This window comes from Salminus brasiliensis, chromosome 1 (genome assembly GCF_030463535.1).
Source record: "Salminus brasiliensis chromosome 1, fSalBra1.hap2, whole genome shotgun sequence".
Lineage (NCBI taxonomy): Eukaryota > Metazoa > Chordata > Actinopteri > Characiformes > Bryconidae > Salminus > Salminus brasiliensis.
Window position 1 is genome coordinate 85,894,258 of NC_132878.1, and position 11,308 is coordinate 85,905,565.

The 11,308-nt window shown below is 39.7% G+C and overlaps 1 pseudogene; it reads left to right on the forward strand.

The window, feature by feature from the left end:
• The first annotated feature begins 1,379 nt into the window (after positions 1 to 1,379).
• Positions 1,380 to 9,066, forward strand: LOC140556066 (leukocyte elastase inhibitor-like; annotated as a pseudogene).
• The last annotated feature ends 2,242 nt before the right edge of the window (positions 9,067 to 11,308 follow it).

The following is an 11,308-nucleotide window of genomic DNA, read 5'->3' on the forward strand; positions in this document are numbered from 1 at the left end:
TCTTCATACTGACTTCTGTGATAATTAGTATCTAAGCTTAGAGGTACAGTGTATCACAAAAGTGAGTACACCCCTCACATTTCTGCAGATATTTAAGTATGTCTTTTCATGGGACAACACTGAGAAAATGACACTTGTCTGTGTGCAGCTTATATAACAGTGTAAATTTATTCTTCCAAAAAATAACTCAATATACAGCCATTAATGTCTAAACCACCGGCAACAAAAGTGAGTACACCCCTTAGTGAAAGTTCCTGAAGTGTCAATATTTTGTGTAGCCACCATTATTTTCCAGAACTGCCTTAACTCTCCTGGGCATGGAGTTTACCAGAGCTTCACAGGTTGCCACTGGAATGCTTTTCCACTCCTTCATGACGACATCATGTCATTAAATATCTGCAGAAATGTGAACGGTGTACTCACTTTTGTGATGCACTGTATCTTTTGGATCCTAGTCTATACAAACTAGCTAAGGGTATTTTCTGAGTAAACAGTGAAGCACTTTTGTAAGTCACTCTGGAAAAGAGCTTCTGCTAAATACCTGAAAAGTAAATATAAAATATATCCCATTCCCATCCCATATATCCCATTTTATCTTATTATGCATGTATTTCCCGTTCTCTGGCAGCAGAGCTTTATCTGGGGGAAGTAATGCTGCCGGTATGATGAAGCATAATGAGTATGCTATTTTGCCTTTTAGTTAACACCTACGTGTGGTCCACCCACTGCTGTAGGGGTCATCTGCTAGTTCGCTGCCAGACCCATCATTCTGGGACAGTGAGAGATTCCACTTTCCTTCTGCCTCACTGTCCCACTGCATTATTCTGTAGTTGGCATTATGCCCATATGTGGCACAGTAGAGCTTTCCCTTAGCTTACACAAGGCCTACAGACAGCACTGAGGCTACACTGCTCATCAGGACCAGACTGAATGTGGCGTACACCTTGTCATGCCTTTATAGGACCCTAAGCACATTTTCATTTAGGTCTCCCATACCACCACCTCAGCACCAGATGCTTCATCATTTCATAGGGAGAAAGATATTGCGCAATACGCTGAAGCACCCGGGACCCGGGCGGCACGTGTCTGCATTTGCCCAACAGTGGCAGCAGTTACCTGTGTAACACTACTTTACCATTTTATTATTCAATGTTCTTTGTATTTTTATCATAATATCTTGGTGCCCTTGGGGCCCCCCTGGTGGTGTTGGGGTCCTAAGCGACCACGTCATTTAAGTCTGCCTATTCTGTAAAGCAAAGCCGACTGCAAGCTGACTACAGGACTTTAGAGGCAGATAATCTGCTGTGTGCTCTGCCTCTCGTTGCTGATTGGTTAACACCGCTGATACATCTTTTGAGAGACAACGTAGCAGCCCTCAGATGCCGTTGCAACGCTTTGAGGCTGAAAGTGCCCCTGATGTTCTTCAGATCTACTGGAGCACTGCTTTGGACCCGAAGCTGCCTGACCGCGGGGGTGAGTGCCCTGAAGTGTCGACACAGCTATACAGCAAGTAACACTATCTGTAACCACTCTGGGATTAACTACTGGCTCGTTATATAGAGTTAAGGGTTAAGAAATATCCACCCTTTATTTGGAGCATGGTGGTGTTGTGGAGCTGTGTCTGCATTTCAGTCTAGACGTGATTCTGTGAGCATTTTTCTTTTAGATTTGTTGTTTCATGTAATTACAGTCTCTGATTACATGGAATCCAGTGTTCATGTCCAGGACGCGCTTCTGTGAAGGCCACTACAACCGTGCATTCAAGAGCTGTCGAAATCTGAGCCCCACCAATGCTCCCACTTGTGTACTGAATTGAAGCACTCCATAAAATTTTTATTTATGATTAAAAAGTGAGAAAGTTGAAGCTAGATTAAAGATAATTATACATACATTTATAAGATGAAAGTATAATGCGACCTCCACCACTTCTCCACCAGTGAAAAACTGTAAACCTGCAAAGATTAAATTTACTTGAATGATTTTGCAGAAGAGGCTGCACCATTTTTTACAGTCAAAGCTCGTGGTTGTGTTCATCTATCACTCCTAAGGAAAAATTATTCTCAAAGAAATACCTTTGTTACCGTACTAATGTACAACTAGGAGCATCTACTTTTACTTCAAATATTTGTAAACCAGAGTATTTCTACTTTTTCTATAGTATAGTATGAAACCTGTGTACTTCTGCCACCTCTAACCATAATGCACAGAAGTTTTCACATAGCTGTGGATCATCACCATAATGCAATTACCATGTGGTGTTTTGTTGTAGAAATTCCTAGGTGACACAAAAACGTACTACCATGCTGAGCTGGAACCTGTTGATTTTAAAACCAAATCAGAGGCTGCACATGTAAATATTAATACATGGGTGGAAAAACCTGTAAACCTGTGTGATCTCTGTGCTTTTCAAAAGCAGGATGCTATAATTCACCATCTGTACAACTTATACAACCTTCAGAAGAGAAGCTGAATGCAGCATTATTGACAAATAGTGCACCATCATTAGAATTAGGGCACTCGTTAGTGTACTCTAGCTGTGTGCGGATTGGGACGTAAATCCCTCTTCTCGTTAAATTCTCTTCTTGTCCTTATTAAACCTGGCAGGATGTTTGTAAGATACTTTTTTTACCAGTGCTGTGAAGTGTCAGTATTCTAAACTCGGTATAGTCCAGTGATCTCAGACTATATGCTTTGCATATAATATATGGTTTCAGACAGTTAGCTAAAATTAATGTGACCTGAACCTGGGCCACATCTGGCATTTACTAGTGACCCACATACCTCTCTGAATGAAGAGAAGTAAGTAAATAAATAAATAAATATATATATATTTAATATATATATATATATATATATATATATATATATATATATATATATATATATATATATATATAAACAATACAATTTAGCATAATAATCAAAATAAATACATTTCTATTTAAATCAATAATGATGTTAATAATAATTATTATAATTCCAATTAATGTGCAGTATTTAATACTACACATTTAAACAAACACTCAGTCAATAGTTTAACAACTAGATCTAGTTTAAAATTTCCGGCAACTGCATCTGGCCTACATCTGGACCAACTGTCCAAGTGGTGAGGGGGCAAATAGGGAATGCAGATGCAGATGGCCGAGTTTTGGGCTATGTCAGTGTTGCTCTCGTTAGAACAGGCTCTTGATATTGCAGAATTTAGTAACAGCCTTAGGTGACAGGCTGCTTCACCCCAAGTGTGTGAAGGAGCGATATCGCAGGTCCTTCCTTCCTCCTGCCGTCTGACTCCACAACCAGCACTGCTCCCAGCGGATCACATACACACACACTTAAACTACACACACATGTTCAGGGAATAGAGATCCCTCAATGTAAAAATACAATGTGCAATACCCCCCACACGTGCAATTAAGAGTCATTTGCAATTACCTGTAAATAATATTGTTATTGCTTTTTCACTTCTATTATTTATATTGTGTATATAGTGTAATTTATCTACAGAGTGTCTTGCTTTCCTTTTCTGCTGTGACACTGAGAATTTCCCCACTGTGTGACTCATAAAGGATTATCTTATCTTATCTCTTAAAAGCAGTGTGCAATGGTGGAACCCCTGCAGTTAATCATCGATATAACATGAATAGTCCTGTCTCAGGAGGGAGCTACTCTTCACTGTCACTTTCTGCAATGGCTTTCTGGCCTCAATGTCAATCTGTTCACTGCATTTATTTTCTAAATGTATTCATGTATCCTCTACCCCTGTAGTCTTTGCAGTTCAGCAAAGCCAAGGATGACGTCCACATTGGCTTCAGCAAGCTCATGGGTGAACTGAACAAAGCAAGAGCTCCATACGCTCCCAGCCTGGCCAATCGGCTTTATGGAGAGCAGTCCTGCAATTTTTTGGAGGTAAGGCATGTTTTTTATAATGGCGGCATGCCTGGCATGATCAATGTGAGTAACTCTCCAGCAAAACTGTGCTCCAGCTTAAAAATATCCTCCAACTGCAGTGCCTTCTACAGGTGCTGGCTAAAGACTAGCAGATTAACCAAAGATGCTGAAAATAGGGAATGGCATTTGCTAAATTGTCTCTGTTCTGTTCATCTTGCATAGGGCAGAACACTGGCTCACTGCGGTGGCTTTTTACCTCTTTGCCCTAAATTTAAAGAAGGATTCGTTTACTTACTACATTTTCAAAACAGACTTGTTCATTCAAATATGTAATTTATTTATTATTTAATCGAGCCCGCTACTTTTGGCAAATCTGAATTGGTGAAACCTTCGGTTCATGTGAAAGGAAAAGCTGAACTTCAGTTCTGTGATTCAATAGAAAATGTAAACTGATTCCAATGTACTCAGTATTTTAAATATAAAAAAAAGAGCAAAGATTAAATTTACTGGTATGATTTTGCAGAAGAGGCTGCACCATTTTTTACAGTCAAATGCCGTGGTTGTGTTCATCTATCACTCCTTAGAAAAATTATTCTCAAAGAAATACTTTTCCCTTTTTTTTTTTTTTACTGTACTAATGTACAACTAGGAGCATCTACTTTTACTTCAAATATTTGTAAACCAGAGTATTTCTACTTTTTCTATAGTATAGTATGATACTTCTGCCACCTCTAACCATAATGCACAGAAGTTTAGTTTTCACATAGCTGTGGATCATCACCATAATGCAGTAATTACCATGTGGTGTTTAGTTGTAGAAATTCCTAGGTGACACAAAAACGTACTACCATGCTGAGCTGGAACCTGTTGATTTTAAAACCAAATCAGAGGCTGCACGTGTAAAAATTAACACGTGGGGGGAAAAGCATACACAAGGTTTTATTTATTCCGTACTGTTTGAACTTAACCATTTCTCTTAACCATTTTCTTAACCATTACAAAACTTCCCTTGTGTTATGTGTAGTTATCATCCACTACCTGATTTAGCTCATCAATACCTTTTAGTAGTTTAAGTTTGCTAGTGATAGAATCAAACAAATCACAGAATCAAAACTGAGGATTCTGTTTTGTTCTTACTGAGGAAATACAAAATACAAAGCCTGTTCTCATGATGTACAATGTTTTTACCAGAAAACACAAACTTATGTGAATGTAAATTCATGTACATTTGAAATGTAAGTTGATTTCATGAAAAAAATATCTTAAAAGATCTTCAAGTACATACTGGCAAATAACCAGCACATATTTACCATATTAATGCTGTCCTGTTTTGAAGAGTGAGCCACCTGGTCATCTGGATTTATAAACTTTTTCCTGGGTGCTGTAGTTCTGTATTGTCCTCATACTGACCAAGGCAGATATCACACGTTATCAGTAGAACTATATACTCCATAGTCTAACTGCTGCAAAGCTAGATGTTATTCTTCTTAAAATGTGCCTTTAACAATTCAATGTTCATTTTAGAAAAGATCAAGGACTTGCTGGCTGAAGGAGATGTTGACGAGTTGACCAGACTTGTCTTGGTGAATGCCATGAAGGGCAACTGGGAGAAGCAGTTCCAGTCCGCAAGGACAACAGAGGTTCCATTTAAGCTGAACAAGGTAATCAGGGGCCAAGCACCCTCTTAATGATCAGTCATATCCTCACTGTCCAGCAAAAAAGGGTTCTCCGAAATGGCATCTTTACAGGAGAACCTTAGGTTTTTGTATGACAGCAACGACAGTCTCCTCAGCATTCCAAAGGACATTGTGTTACATTAGGCTCTCATAGTTTTAAAGAAATGGATCCTATGGTATGCCATTTATTTGGTGAGAACATTTCTCCAACCCAACGTTATTTTACAGAGCATTAGATAAAAAAACATAAAAGAAGCAAGACAATACTAATCAAATTACACAGAACACAACATCACAGAAGACCAGACCTACAGCCCTGTAGACAATTTGAGGGTAAATTATTTGTAGAATTTAGCTGATTGAGCCACAGCACTGCAGACTGTACTATTCTGACAGAATTTAGGGAAGGAAAACCCTTATCTCTGCTGAGTTGTGGCCTGGAATGAATCCAGTTTGACAGGCATTGGTGCAGATATGGTGTTTTCAGTGACTATGGTGTAACTTTAGCAGAAGACTGGTCACTTTGAGTAAGCTGTGTCTAAAATAAAGAAGTTATGTTTTATTATATGAATTAAATGTTGCGTTTTCTATTCGATTCATGCAGAAAGACACTTAACCAGTGCAGATGATGTATCAGAAAGCAAAGTTTCCTCTGGCCCATATCCCTGATATGAACTGTCGATACTGGAAATGCCGTATGCAGGAAGCATGCTAATCATGCTACCCAGTGAGATGCAGGACGACACTACTGGGCTTGAGAAGGTAAAGTATAGCATTTAATTTAAGTGAGTTAAACCAATGGCAGTCTACTTAATCAATGTATAAGACATACAGGAGGAAAACTTTATTATTATTATTTATTTATTTGACCAGTAGAGATTGGTGTTTGTAACAATGTCTGCTACGTCTTTGCTGGTTGTATTCAGATTCAGATGCCGCTTCCTGAGGGCAGCCATGAAGGAACTGTCAGAAGTAGCTGAAAGATTTAGTCAGTGATTGTGGATAAGAAGGGAGAGAGCAGCCTTAAGGCTAGATTACTGCAATGCACTTTTGTCAGGTTGTTCCATCAGGAACCTCAATAAACTTCAACTAGTTCAAAATGCTGCAGCCAGGGTCCTTACTAAAACTAGAAAAAATTACCATATCAGTCCAGTTCTATCAGCACTTCATTGGCTCCCAGTTAAATTCCATATTGAATATAAAATTCTTCTATTAACATATAAAGCCCTACATGGCCTCGCTCCTGAGTACCTGCAGGATCTTATTACATATTACGAACCATCAAGATTACATAGATCTCGGGGTGCTGGTTTCCTAGTAGTTCCCAAAATTCAGAAAACCTCAGCAGGGGGAAGAGCCTTTTCTTATAAAGCCCCCCAACTCTGGAATAAACTTCCAGATAATGTTTGGGACTCAGACACAGTCTCAGTCTTTAAATCTACGCTGAAAATCCATCTGTTTAGTTTAGCTTTTGGTAATTCATGTTTCCCCTTAGATAAAGGTTGCAGGTCCAGGGCGCAGACACAGGGAATTGTAGTACACTGAGATGCTGGAGCTGTCGTCTCGCTGCTTACACGCGATCACTCAGATTTGTGGACGGTGGAGCAGACGGACACTAGTGTTTCAGGGTGCTCCCATGTCTGTGTTACCTTCTGACTCGCTCCTTTTAATTAGGCTGTTATAGTCAGACCTGCCGGAGTCGTCAGACACACTCTGATACTGTTCAACATTCCCTGCTCTCCATAAAATCCTCTCAGAACTAACTCTGTCTTTTTACCTTCTCAGAGTAAATGGTCACCCAGCCCGACCTGCTGGAAGATTGCCTGCTGAGGTCCCCTCTACCTGCGTCAGAACAGCTGCCACCTACCAGTACAATCAGCAGGCCCCTCCCCCACCACTACCCATGTCAGACCAGCGGCACACCCTCCTACCACTGCTACCTGTTAAATGACCATGCTAAAACCTAAATGGACTCTTAACTATCTGCCACTATTAATATCACCACTATTAACTGTCATTACTCTCATTACTCTGACCATCACTGCCATGACTATATTAAGTTATACTACACCATGATTAATACATTATGATTATGATCAGAGCAGTTCAACAGTAGATGGTTTGTTAACTTTTATCAATAACTTATAAATAGTTCTGACCAGAGGAGGATGGGTCGGGTCCCTCTTGTGAGTCTTGGTTCCTCCCAAGGTTTCTTCCTCTAGCTCTGTGGGAGTTTTTCTTGCCACTGTCTCCATTGGTTTGCTCACTGGGCGTCTTGGATCTTTCATGTCTTCTTGTGTTATTTCTTTTTTTCTGTCTTTTACTAATTACTAATTGGGTGGGGAAGTACACTGTGTGATTGAAGTGTTGCATGGGGTGGGATCATCTCTCTGTATGATTTCACTTCAAACAGCTAAATGTTTAACAAAAGATAATAACGGGAATGTTCATAAATAAACGGGAATTGGGTCATAAATGCAGACAGCAACAAAGAGGAATGAGAGAGATGATCACGGAAGTGAGCTAAATGAAGAGAAATACTGACGAAGGGAGGTACCTTCCTGATAGAGCTTGAGATGTAGTGGGTGTTTAGAATGTTGGGAAGAGAAAATGTGTAATCCCAGTTGTGAGGTGCAGGATTTTGTCCACTTCCTGTAATATTTCACTTATATAATTTCTAGGTATCTCTTATATATTCACATTGACACTTTTTTCTTTCAGCTTGAGCAAAATTTCACCTATGAGAACTTCATGGAGTGGACACGGCCTGATATGATGGACAATGTGGAGGTGCAGGTGTCTTTGCCACGGTTCAAACTGGAAACGACCTATGACATGAAAGGGTTGCTCGTCAGCATGGGCATGGTGGATGCCTTTGACCCAGTCAAGTGTGATTTCTCACACATGTCACCTTGTGACGATCTAGTGCTGTCCAAGGTGGTGCATAAATCCTCTGTGGAGGTGAATGAAGAGAGCACAGAAGCAGCTGCGGTGACTGCTATCAAAATTTTACAGTGCGCTTGGCAGTGCCAAGAGAGATTTGTGGCAGACCACCCATTCCTCTTTTTCACCAGACACAAATCGTCTCAAAGCATTCTCTTCTGCGGACGATTCAGCTCTCCTTAAATATCTAATGCTTTCATCGTCTGTTTGGTAATTTGGCAAAATTGAAAATGAATGTATTAAATGGTTATAGGCAATTGTGTTAGGGGATCATAATTCCAGCTAAACATATGATCAAAAATTGAAGGCACTGCTGCTTTCAGTTTAATTAACCTGTCCTCATCCATCTGTCCCATACAGCTTTCTTTGTCTTAATCCTGTTATGTAGTCTATAGTGTTAAGAAATGGCTTGTCTGATGAATTATTATTATGAGGTGCAATCATCACAATAACTATGCTTATTTTTGCCATTGAAATAAGAACTGTTATAACTGACATACACATTTTTGGTATACCTGACAATAACATTTAACTGAAACAAGCATGGCAAATATGTCTGTTTTTTTTTTTTTTTTTAGCAGGGACGCTAAGTGTTTTCTTGTTTGTTGAGTAGGGGTGTGGTATGATCTTTGCAGCTTTCCAGACAGGAAACCCCAATTTTCTAAACTGGATAAGTACATTCTTTGACTGAAAATAGTAAAGGGTGGTGTCCCTTTTGGATAGTTTATTTTGTAGCATTGATTCAGTGTTAACCATCTGGTTAAAAAATAAATAAAGTGAAAAACTTCAGATATTGATTTCATGCTGATTTTATATTGCTCAATTATACATTGCTGTTAGGACTCCTGTACACATATTTGGCATGGTGCTTCCTCTCTTAAATTAGTTTTTGCAGGGTGCGATGTCTGCTGTAAATTTCCTGCCTGGAAAGCTGCAAAGATCATTCCACACCCCTACGCAACAAACAAGAAAACACACAGCATCACTGCCAAATTTGGTTCCTGTGTTTCAGAGCTGTGTTCCAGGGCTTGTTAATTAGTTGGATCCAGTGTGTTGCTCCCAAATTAACAAGCCCTTCCTGAATTTAAGGTAGTGTTTTTGAGCAGGAATTCACTAAGACCCTGCCCATACTCACCCCACTTACAAAACATACTACTCACCTACTGATAATATAATGGTAGTTTCAATTGTGGAATAGTTCAAGACCGCAAAGGGCGAAGCAACTTTCACACAAAAGTGTGGTCTCACCCTGGCAAAAAATACTGATGATGATATTTCCTTTGAATTTGAAATGCCTTTCTCGTGAAGAGTTTAACACTACCAGTAAGCATTTTGTGAAATGTTATGACGCACCAATTTCATCACTCTAAAACACCACAAGGCACCATTATGTGTTGCAAAATAACTAAAATGCACTGTTTTAGGTTCATGCCATGGGTTCAATATTTAATGCATATGAGCTGAAATTTATTTGTAGTAGTAGTGACTGTTATACAGTTGAATTTACCTGGTAAACACACACATTTCTTGCCATTCCTATTCAGGTTTGTGCTTCACATGTGCAGATCCACAGTATTATCAATTTACGTGTCTGCACCCTGCTGAAAAATCCAGCCTAGCCAAGATGAGCTTTTGCTTGTAGCTGGTTTCAGATGGTCTAAGCTGGTCAAAGCTGGTCTTTGATGGTCAAGCTGGTTGAAAAGCTGGTCATCCAAGAGAAAATATAGCCCTATGCTGGTAAGCTAGCTGGTTGCTCCTGATCAGCTTCATATATATTTCTTTTGAGTTTGAGGGACTAGCTAGCCCACCAGCATGACCAACTTGACAAAGCTTGATCGTCAAGCTGGTCATACTGGGGGATTGGTCTTAGCCATGCTGGACATGCTGGTCGACCAACTTGGTCATATTGGTTGATCATTCTTATAGACCAGATAAACCATCAAAAGCTCAAACAAAAACATGCCCCATGCTGGTCAAACCAAGTTTAACCAGCTGACCAGGTTTTTTCTTTTTTTCTCAAGCATGGCAAGGTGAGATTCTGAGTAATTACAACCTTCAGACCAAGAACTTTGTAACACTAAACAGCTTGGATGTGGGAGAAATCTGATCATGTTAAAGCAGCATTAGGCAAAAATTGTCATTTCTTGCTCCTGTCAGGAACTGGAATTTGTTATAACCAGGATACAGAACTGACATATAGTCTGACACTGTAGAGCAGAGTTTCTCAACCCTGGTCCTGGAGACACACTACCCTGCACATTTTAATAGATTTCCTGCTTTAACACACCCCCTGCTACTCTGAAAAGGCTTGTTAATGTGCTGATTAGTTGTATCAGGTGTGCCTCCAGGACCAATGTTGAGAAACACTGCTGTAAATCAATACTGTGGAATGTCATGCAAATATGACTCTGGTCATGGCTAGTTCTTGTGTGTGTTGCCCTGCCCTCCAATGTTACATTTTCTGGCATGCTGAGTCTGGAGTAGCAACAATAGTGTTGCTATTTTCTCTATTACTGGTCAGATGAACATCAACATGATTTTGAAGCTGTTATTTTAAGGTTAAAATGCTACATAATGCTGCTTTAATGAAGAACATGGCATAGCAAAGCTGTCACTCTTACACTTGTACTACACCATACATGTACTAAACCATGGAGCAGAGCTCACCTGCATAAACTTTAGGATATGGTTTTACTCCACAACATAACGTATGTGAATATGTGCCTTTATGTGGCAGCAGCCTTTATTTACAGGATGTGATGCTGCTAGTGTTATTCTGCAGCATCAATGTGGCATTTTGT